Source organism: Ips typographus, linkage group LG11 (genome assembly GCF_016097725.1).
Source record: "Ips typographus isolate SLU linkage group LG11, UJ_Ityp_2.0, whole genome shotgun sequence".
In the NCBI taxonomy this organism is placed as follows: Eukaryota; Metazoa; Arthropoda; class Insecta; order Coleoptera; family Curculionidae; genus Ips; species Ips typographus.
The window spans coordinates 84,303-94,308 of NC_138432.1; the positions used below are offsets into that span (position 1 = coordinate 84,303).

Below are 10,006 nucleotides of genomic sequence, written 5' to 3' on the forward strand. Positions count from 1 at the left end.
AATACTGTTGATAAACAAAAAACTCTAATGCAATAATTTTGGTTTTACTTCTCTCACAGCAGCCAAAAGGATAAAAGAACCTCGGTGATCTCGTTCAGGTTCAAAAAACGATATTAAAGCAGGGATAAGCTGCTGGCTTTGTTTACCTAAAGCCATGTTCATTAACATAACCACGACTCAGTCTTAAACACCACAATAATAAGTAATATTATTATGTGTACACTGACACCCACATAACATTTTTACGTTCTTGACATGTTACAAGAATCTTCTTCTAGTCATATGAAAGGTGATAAGATTGTGAAAAATTTTCATTGGGAACTAGAGTATCACATGAATGTAACATGTTACAAACCCCTTCTTTCAGATGATATAGTACATTCCATTCTTGTTATTTTATTCAATAAAACCGAGGTTATATTTTAGTTCCGAATGGAACATTCTTTTTTTGTGTTTATAGATTTCTCTGCATATCATTGTTAGATTATTAGAGCATCTTATGTACACTCTATTTCAATATTTGTTTGCTAAATTACCTGGAAAAATTTCAATGCACAAAAACTAACTGATTTAGTAAATAAAACATAATTTTAATTCTTAAAAACAAAAGTTCTAAAACAACCTAAAATAAACACAACCAAGTCTTAGTCTTTTAGACGTACGGAGAACCAGCGCTGAAAAAAAGCTGTTTGAACTTTACTCGCGGAACAGCTACCGTCACCTTAGTAAATTCAAACAGTTTTTTCAGCGCTGGCTCTTAGACTATTAGTAAAATAAATAGTTTTTATAACTTAAAAGAAAAAAGCTCTAAATACTTTCCAAGTCACTGTTGGGCAAGTCTTGTCCATTTTGATTCTTTTGGTATTGAATCCTTTGCTTGGATTTTACTAACCAAACCTTGATTGCGTTCACTATCAACATTTCTGACACTGCTGGAAACTCCTGTTTTATCGCATCTGCAAATTCAAGAACGCTTAGTTAATATAACAATTCTTTATTTACATTCAGAGTATTGGAGGTTATTATTTGAAACAGCCTTATATTTGTAGAAAATATTACTTTTTAATTAGTTCACCAAAATTCAATAATTCAGAAAATAAGTTAGATGATGTTAAAAAAAAACTTCTTCAAAATGTAAAAACGAATGTAACTGTAGTTTTATAAATAAAATAGTCTGAACATGCTGAATGCCTTTGGCTAGATGTAAATTCTTAAAAGGGCGTTTCTGTTTCGCCCCATTCCACGAAAACAATAAACCCACTTTATTTGAAATAGTCAAATAAAGTAATCTTCTAACAGCATGGCCGTAGGACTGACCTCCCATTCGGCGTAATTCTTTTACCTGAATCAATGTGAATATGAATTTATTGCAGAACTTAATGCCATATTAAACTTGCACATTGAATATGACATTATAACCACAAAAATATATTATTATAAATTAACTAAAAAAATTTTTACCATTGTAACATAATTTGCTTCTTTTGCAGACAACCAGTATTCTAACAATTTCAGGTCTTCAGCACTTTTAACTGGGATCATTTTTCGAAATTCATCAAAATCGGATTGAGGCAGCATATGTACTTCCTTTTCTGATATGATTCTTTGTGATTGAAGTAAGGTGCTTATGTTATCGAGCACCATATTTATTTTTAAATTAATTTGTGCTAGTTCGTCAACAACCAATTTTTTGAAATCTGAAAAAAATCTATCATAAAACAATCCAATAAAATAATGTCTATTATCTATTGTTTTTCTTTAGGAAAAAAGATTGGCCGTAACTCAAATCAGTTCTACTTTTGTATCATTTACCTGTATCACTCAGACCTGCTTCCCGTCCTGTAGTAGATGCACGAATCAAGCCTAAAATAGAATTGTGTTATCACTGTTAACTCACAACTTTCCATAGTATATTATATACCTAACATTTTCTAATACCTATACATAATAGGTATACACTTTAATTTTACATATTAAAACTTACAATTCTACCTACCTGTATCCGTTGAACATGCATTTTGACGTCGCCGGCCATCATTCGACCTTAGGCAGAGTACTAGGCAGAGTACTCGATCCTAGAAACGTGTATTTAGTTCAATAGAAACCTTGATAGCAACGCTATGCTATAATAAAAATATAAAAAATTTCTATCAGTAGCATAGTATATCATGTACAGGGTGGCCGGTGCGGTAATGCTGGAAACAGGAAAATATGTTAGATGATGTATTCCTTATAGTCATATTAGGTACATAAGAAAATTTTTGTCTGAAACATGTATCAATTTTGGTTTTCTAGATATGGTATCTCACATTCTTAGTTGGCCACCCGGTACAAATAACTTATATAATTATTCTGTTTTACTTACCAGTACTACACATACTGACACAGTTCCAGTTTGGGAACTGTATTTAGGTCGCACACATGAAGAGGGACGACTTCCACCTGAAACAATCCCACATTAAAACAGATCTGCACTCAAACAAAATCAGAGTTTTAGTTGAGCTTCTTAAAAGACTCACTCAAAATATACAAGGAAAGTTGGTTTATTAGCAGGACTTTGACATTATCACATAAACAAAATGTTGACAAACACTTCTTCTTTTTGAGATACAAGATGTCATTAAGTTTTGATATTTTCAAAAACTTGTTTATTAAATGCCAGAGTTTTGATAGTATAAAATAAACTGACTTATGTACAAGCAACCGAGCAAAAAACTTACTTTTCATAACAGGTAATGGTGGAAAAATATTCTGATCGTCAGAGGAGTTTTCACCCTCATCAGAGGATGACATCCATTTATTAAATGAACGTTTGGACCTTTTTCTTTTACCATGGGTTTCAGCCCCAGATATGCCAGATGACAAGTCACTTGTCATTGTAGCTTTTTTCGCTTTCTTACGGGCAATATCAATGTTTGCTAAAAAAATAATAATAAGTCATATATTCAAGATTACTTAACTGTTTCTTTAACTATACACAAAAATCAACAGTGAAATAAGAAAAACTTTTGGTGTGAAACAAATAAAAGGAAAATTTTTTGCAGCATCTTAACTTACCATAAGTCCCTAAGACTTCCACAGGATACAGCTTCCAGCTATCATCAATGGGACATCATTCATTACTTAATATCATTTTAGATACTTTGTCAACTGGAATTGTGTTGGGTGGCCAAAAACATTCATTTCTATCTTCTCTGAACCAAGATTTTGGAACAGCCTCCACTAGATCTTCTTCAACAAATTTTATGACCAACCACATTTCTGAGAAACTAAATACAAACGAAAATATATTTTAAATTTCAGTAAATACATTATTGACATCTTTCTGTTTCTAAAATGACATTTAAAAAAACATAATCTTAGGCAACTAAATCGAGAACTAAATATTTTCAAAATATGTATGACATGGTTGAGATTTTGTTTTATTTTTATTATCAATAACATATATTACTCAACACTAACTTAATGCAAATAAGCAGCACATAAAGCGCACAAGCCTAGCTAGTGGTTCTTCGTGTGAATAATAAAAAAAAAACTAAAATTACAGTTCTGTCAAATTTACACCGCACCCTATAGATGTAGCATTGATGTTTGTTTGTAAGTAAGCAAATGTCATTTAGAGTGATTTGAAAAAAACTTAATTTACTAGTGAATAAAACATTGTTTAAATTGTTGCTAGGTATTGAATATAATATAGATAGGCAGTAGGGTATTTCAGTCCATTATCAGTTCTTAACACCTTTAATTTATTCCCCGTTTCTCTTTCAGCTAAAGAAATAAACTTTTCAATATTGCGTTTTACTTCACTCTTATTTTTCATGAAAAACACATAGCGATATGAGGAATAGTCATCTTTCATAAGTAAAAAAATATCTAGAACCACCAAGTGAAACATTCTCCATAGGTCCACAGACATCTGCATGCACCAATTCTAAAGTTTTTGCTCTGGAAGAACTCACAGGATAAGAGATTCTATGCTGTTTACCTGCTAAACACTTTTCACAAGTAACATTTTCTGAGTTTTTTATAAAGCTTATATCATTTCTAGCCAAAATCTGTTTTACATATTTAATATTTTGATGGGCTAGACGATCATGCCATACATTTAAACTCTCTACAGTTTCAACTGCATTACACTTCGATAAATTAACAGTATTATCAAAATAACTTGACATGCAAGATTCAAAAGTACTTACATCATGTACAAACTCCATTTTGTATAGTTTGTTGTATCTCCTTGCTAAGGCACGAACTGATCCATTTTTGTCCACTAACTTGCACATTGTACAATCAGACAACATCTGATATCCTTTATCCAGTGCACAACCCACAGAGAACAGGTTAAACTTGAGTCCAGGAACAAACAAGACATTTGTTAAAGTAGTTTTGACAAGCTTACATCCATTGTAAGCCCACAACTCAACATTGCCAATGCCTTTTACATCAAGCAATGACCCATTTCCAACTTTTACTTTCCTGTTTACATTTGTCTCACTAAAACTAACAAAAACATCCTTCTTCCAGCACATATGTTCTGATGGTCCTGTATCCATACACCAATCATTACCACTGATTTGTACTGAAGATCCAATGAATGCATTTGTATCAGGTGGGTCATACGTTTGTTTTCTTGGCTTAGTATTTTTCTTAAAATAACTTCAAAATGGCCACTCTTTTTGCAAAAACTGCATTGTTTATCTTTTTGATTCTTTTTCTTGGAGCAATATTTTTGAACTTTATGACAAAAGTGACATGTTGGCTTATTTACAGTACCATTTTGATTTCCTTGAACTGAGCCTTGGATCCTCCTTGAACTACTTGTCAGGGCTGTGACTTCATCTGCAGATTTTGATCTCTCTTCTTCTATGAGCAATCTAGATATTAGCTCATCTAGGGTTTGATTATCTTCAGGTACAGACTCCCAGGCAGATCTAAAATGTCTAAAATGTTCTGGCAAAGACATTACGATTTTCGTCATTACCATTTTACTGGAGATTTCCTCCCCTGCCTGTTTCAGTTTACTTTTTATTTCTTCCAATTTTGAAACATATGTTGATACTGATTCACTTCCAAATTCAAGCATGAAGAATTTCTGTTGAAGTAAATGAATACTGACTACAGACTCCTTGTCAAAAACTGACTTCAGCTTTGCCCACATTTCATGTGATGTTTCACAAGACTGCAAATGAACTAGGGTCCCTCCTCAATCCGGGTAACTAGTACTGTTTGGGCTTTGGCATCTTCTTTTTCCCAAGCTGCTATAGCTTCTGCCCCCGACGTAGGTTTTTCTTTACTTCCAGACACTATGTCAAATAGCGACCGTCCTTTCAGTATTACTGTTGTCTGAAATTTCCATACAACCCAATTGTCGCCATTCAGCTTTAAAGGGGGTAGTTGAGACTCCATTTTGTACTTTTTACTGGCAATTTTAGCCTTCTCTTTTTTTTACACACTTAACCTCACCACAGAAGTTTCTGTTTTACTTTTACTTTTACCGACTGTCTGGGCCCATAACCTAATATAGATATTAGGGTAATTCAAACACCAGAAACTTTGAGTTTTAAGTTTTAATAATTAAAAGAATGTTAAACTAACATTCACAAAACAGCATGTCATTTTACAACTTCTCAAAAAAAAAAACTAAATAAAAAATAATTTGATCTTTATATGGAAGGATCATAAGTTTTCTTAGAACTGAACTAACAGGGTGTGCAACTTAAAGAATTCTTCTTGATGCGCGAGATACCAAATTCACTAGAATTTATTGGTTTAGTAAAGTAATCACTTATTCTAATGTAACTGTACCCTAACATTAAAATTAAACCATCTCTAGAAGTGACAAAATTTTTTACTTCAAGAATTTCACTGTTTTTTAGTTCTACAAAAGAATCAGCAAACTTTGATACATTGACTAAGAAAATCTCAGTTTTTAATCTTTTGTACTGAGGAGAATTGACTCCATCAATGAGTGGTCCTTGATTGTGTTCAAAAATCATTCTTTTGTCTTCAAAGAGTTTAATACCTTTATTCTGTTGAGTTTGGTTTTTTTCTGAAATTCGGCGAACAACCTGTTGTAAAGGCTGGGAACTTTTTCTTACAAGTTTGGTAATTGAAGGCATATAATTCTCAAACTTAAAAGCACTAAAATTATCCAATACTCCAAACAGTTTTACACAATCAGTTAAATGCGTAAGTTGTGTACGTTATAAGTAATAAAGTCAAAACCATATTGTCACGATCTAATTTTTAGTCGTAACGCGGGGACGTGTAGGCTGGGGTCGTAGTCAAGTTAAACTCAAAGATTGGATAACAAAAACAACAACGTTTATTCATAGAGAGAAACTAAGTTGAAGACTGATTTTATACACATTGTCAGACACAAGTTGGCTTATTTATAAATTACAAGTTCGTACTTACATGATGATAAATGCACAAACCATTTTGGACCGAGGGTAAGTGTCAGGGTAGAGTTCCCTTCACTTTCGCGACCGAACCGTTTAGTTTCGCGGATAATTTCTGACTAACTTTTCTTTCCCAATTTCTCGGCTATTTATTGTAAGGTATTGCGATCCCTTAGTCAGTTCAATTTCTTAATTGCTTGTCTAAGCACTTGGATCATTGTCCGAACAATTGATGACTTATTGCTGACTGGCGATTGCAACACCTTAGCTAGCTTCCGTTCTAAAAGGTTCGATTGCTTATTTTGCAACCCAAGTGGTCGACGACTTGTTTCGGTCAGTGGCCGATTATTTGCTGACTAAGTAATTAACGAAAATCTACTTGTGACACATTCCCCCGGCCGACAAAAGGTAGTCCCTAGCTTTTCACAATATTAAGAAAGTTGACTATGCAAATCTTCTAAACAAAATAACATTAAATTAATTATACTTTTAAACTTTTAATCATGGTGGCAATATAACAGAAATTTGACACCACAAATTCTAGTTTCTTTCTTCAAATCTTAATATAGAACAAAGAGGTAATATAAAAATATCCTTAATGGATTTTCCCCCTTATTACAACACAAACAAAATTTATCATAGTTACCTGTAAAAACTAATCAACAAAGTATAGCCCCTAGTTTTTCACAGAATTAAAATTAAAAATATCCCGTTTCATATCCAAAAAGAAAATTATAAAAGAAAACATATAACAATCGGAATAAAAATAAATGTTTTTGTTATTTTCTTACCTCTAGAGTTTGTAAAAAAAAACTTAATGTCTCTATGCTTTAACACTGAGGGGGGAGACTTTTCACTCGCGATTCACTAATATTCCGCGCACTATTGTCTGTTCGGGGATTCTATCTTCTTTTCGCGGCACTTCACTGCACTAAACACGGCTTCTGAAGACAATTTGGACGGTGTCTGGGGTCTGGAACTACATATCTGTTTACTGCTCTGGACGTGCAAGTGGAACAATTCCCAGAACTGTATTTTCGCGATTGCCATGGTGTGTGGTCCGTGATCTAATTAGTGACGCGCCGGAACGGTACTGAATATCGGGGTGACCACAAGGGTACACCGCGGGTATCCATTTGCTAGTTATATGGTGCTGAGGTGACCGCATGGATACACCTCAGGAATTATATTTTATATTATTATATTATATTATTATTTGCATATTATTTCATTATATTATTTATTTATCATGCCTGAGTGCCTCTGAAGCCGTATCCTTTCTGGAACGAAAAGCTCCTTGTTCTGGACCTTTTCGCCAAGATCAAAGTGTAGCTCCTTGTTCTGGACCTTTTCGCCAAGATCAAAGTGTAGGCCCTTTTCTATTTTATGTATACCACCAATGGACACCTTGGGGTAAAGGTCGGTGAGAACGTACCTCAACCAGTCTCAACTTCCGAATCTTCGGGACTGCGTTTCTCCTGCCCATGATACATAAATTGTTAGAATTTCAAGAGCCTCCGGTCCGAGATGGAAATTCGTGTCAACCCAATGTTGTGGTGGACAGCCCTATCAAGGGAGTTAGCGTCAGAAATTCCAGTAACGCCTTATTGGTTCTATTGTCATGACCGGGTACAACAACAAAACTTATCGTATTGATGACAAAACTTATCGTACTGTGTCAACATAACTTGACTGGAGCCGATTTGGGATCATCCCCCGCGGCAGGTCACCACGGCTTAGTGTGTCTATTCCTACCGCGGCCACGATCACAAACCGACTCAACTGTGGTCGCGGTCTGCCGTCCCGTGGTTGGTTTTTCATCGTCAGCGTTTCCAGTCTCTTGTGCCCGTTGCTTTTAGCTTTTGCTGAATTCCGTTTCCATTTCCAGTGGCGTGTTAGTTTTTACCGAGTCTGATCCGAAGCCTTGATCGCTCTTCATTTTGTAGTGGTTTCCTTCTGGCTTCTTCGCGTAGTAACCCCCGTCAGTGTTAAGCGCAATAAAAAAACGTATTACTACCTACTGCTATTTTAATCTTAATGTCTAACATTCCCGTTATAATCATAAAATCCCTCGTAAAATATATAGGCATATTGATAATAGCCTTAGTTAAGTTATGCACTAAAAAAAAAATATAAATCCCTTTGTTTTTCTTAAATATGATATAAACCTATATTATAAATTGTCCATTTGCCTACCACTGGTTTTATTTTGATACATTGTAAAGCCTTCGAAAACTTGTAATATGCTTATCAAGCGCTGCTTGCCCATATTATATCATGTGAAAACAGTTAACGTCCTCATATTGAAACTTTGTAATCTTTTTCTTACGTGCCCCGTTTGACTTTTATAAAGTCTTCAAGTTACATTTTTCAACCGTTTATTTATTGCATTTAGCAACTATACTTTTTGAAATTGTAAACCCGTGGAATTTAACGCCCCATATTTTATCTACGGCACTTAATTACCGCATATGCTCGTAGTGTATTTTTTTCCCAATATACTTTTCTTTCATTTGCCCCTTATTTATATATATATATATACCATTATATAATTATTAATCTTCGCGCGCGCTTTTTATTAATTATTCTCGTATGCTGGATTGTGCAAGTTAGAAATGAAATAACAATGATATTTATTCATCAGCAGTTTATATGATCATACCGCGATGACTTAAATAACAAAGTGATTGTAATCCGCTTGTAGCATAAGAAAAGAATTAATTGTAGATACATGTATCATTTTTTCCTTTTTCCCTTACTAAGGAAAATTACTTGCGTACTTTAGTACACTCTATTTGGGCTAATACTGTTTCGCCTTGGGACAGTGAGCGTAATTCTTTATTTTCTTTTAATTCGAGGGTAAAAATTTTTGATTCTGCAGAGCTTTTATTTTCGCCCATCTCAGTCATTTCAATTCTTTCTTTTTCTTTTATAGGCGACTTCGGATTTCCACGGCGTCTGCTTTTCCTACAGTTTACTACGTATTTTATGAGTTTATGTGCTATAATAATTATGAAAAGAATGAGGCACGTACAAGTAGTATAAAAGAATACATCATGTACATATCAGAGGATGTTTCCCCTTTTTGGTCTGCTCTCGCGGCAGCTACTAAGTTTGACGCTACTATTACTACCTTATTTTATCTTGGTGGCTGATCGTTTAGCCTCGCGTTACTCGTACCCCTCGACGTACCCTCGTCCGAGCCGAACTTAGTCTGACAGTTTATTTAAGATAAAAATAATTTAGTTATACTAAAAAGTTGATCAAATCTATTCATTCATTGAAATGTGAGTGTAATGTGCTTTGAGGAAACGTAAAAATACAAGAAATAATCGATTTAAAGTGAATAATAAATACAACCAACAAGAAAACTTCCAAAGTAACGCATAACCGATTGCTGTCAGTATTAAGAATCTTCGATACATGAAAGTTTAGACAAATGTAGTTGTGTTTCAATTTTCATCCGATTAAAAGAGACAAGAAACGAGCTTTTTGTAAACATGTTTGTATTAGTCTTTCTTTTTCTTGTTTTCAACTTTAACATTGGGTTTGTTCTTATAAAATTCTTTTACGGCCCTTATTTACACATACAGCAAACAGAATTG

General features: G+C 34.0%; 1 long non-coding RNA gene across 1 annotated transcript; it reads right to left on the reverse strand.

The window, feature by feature from the left end:
* Nucleotides 1-228: 228 nt before the first annotated feature.
* Nucleotides 229-1,695, reverse strand: LOC145735617 (uncharacterized). The gene is made up of 2 exons (XR_014179712.1): nt 1,462-1,695; nt 229-956 (listed from the first exon to the last, which is right to left on the reverse strand). It is a non-coding gene; the product is annotated as an uncharacterized LOC145735617 (long non-coding RNA).
* Nucleotides 1,696-10,006: the final 8,311 nt, after the last annotated feature.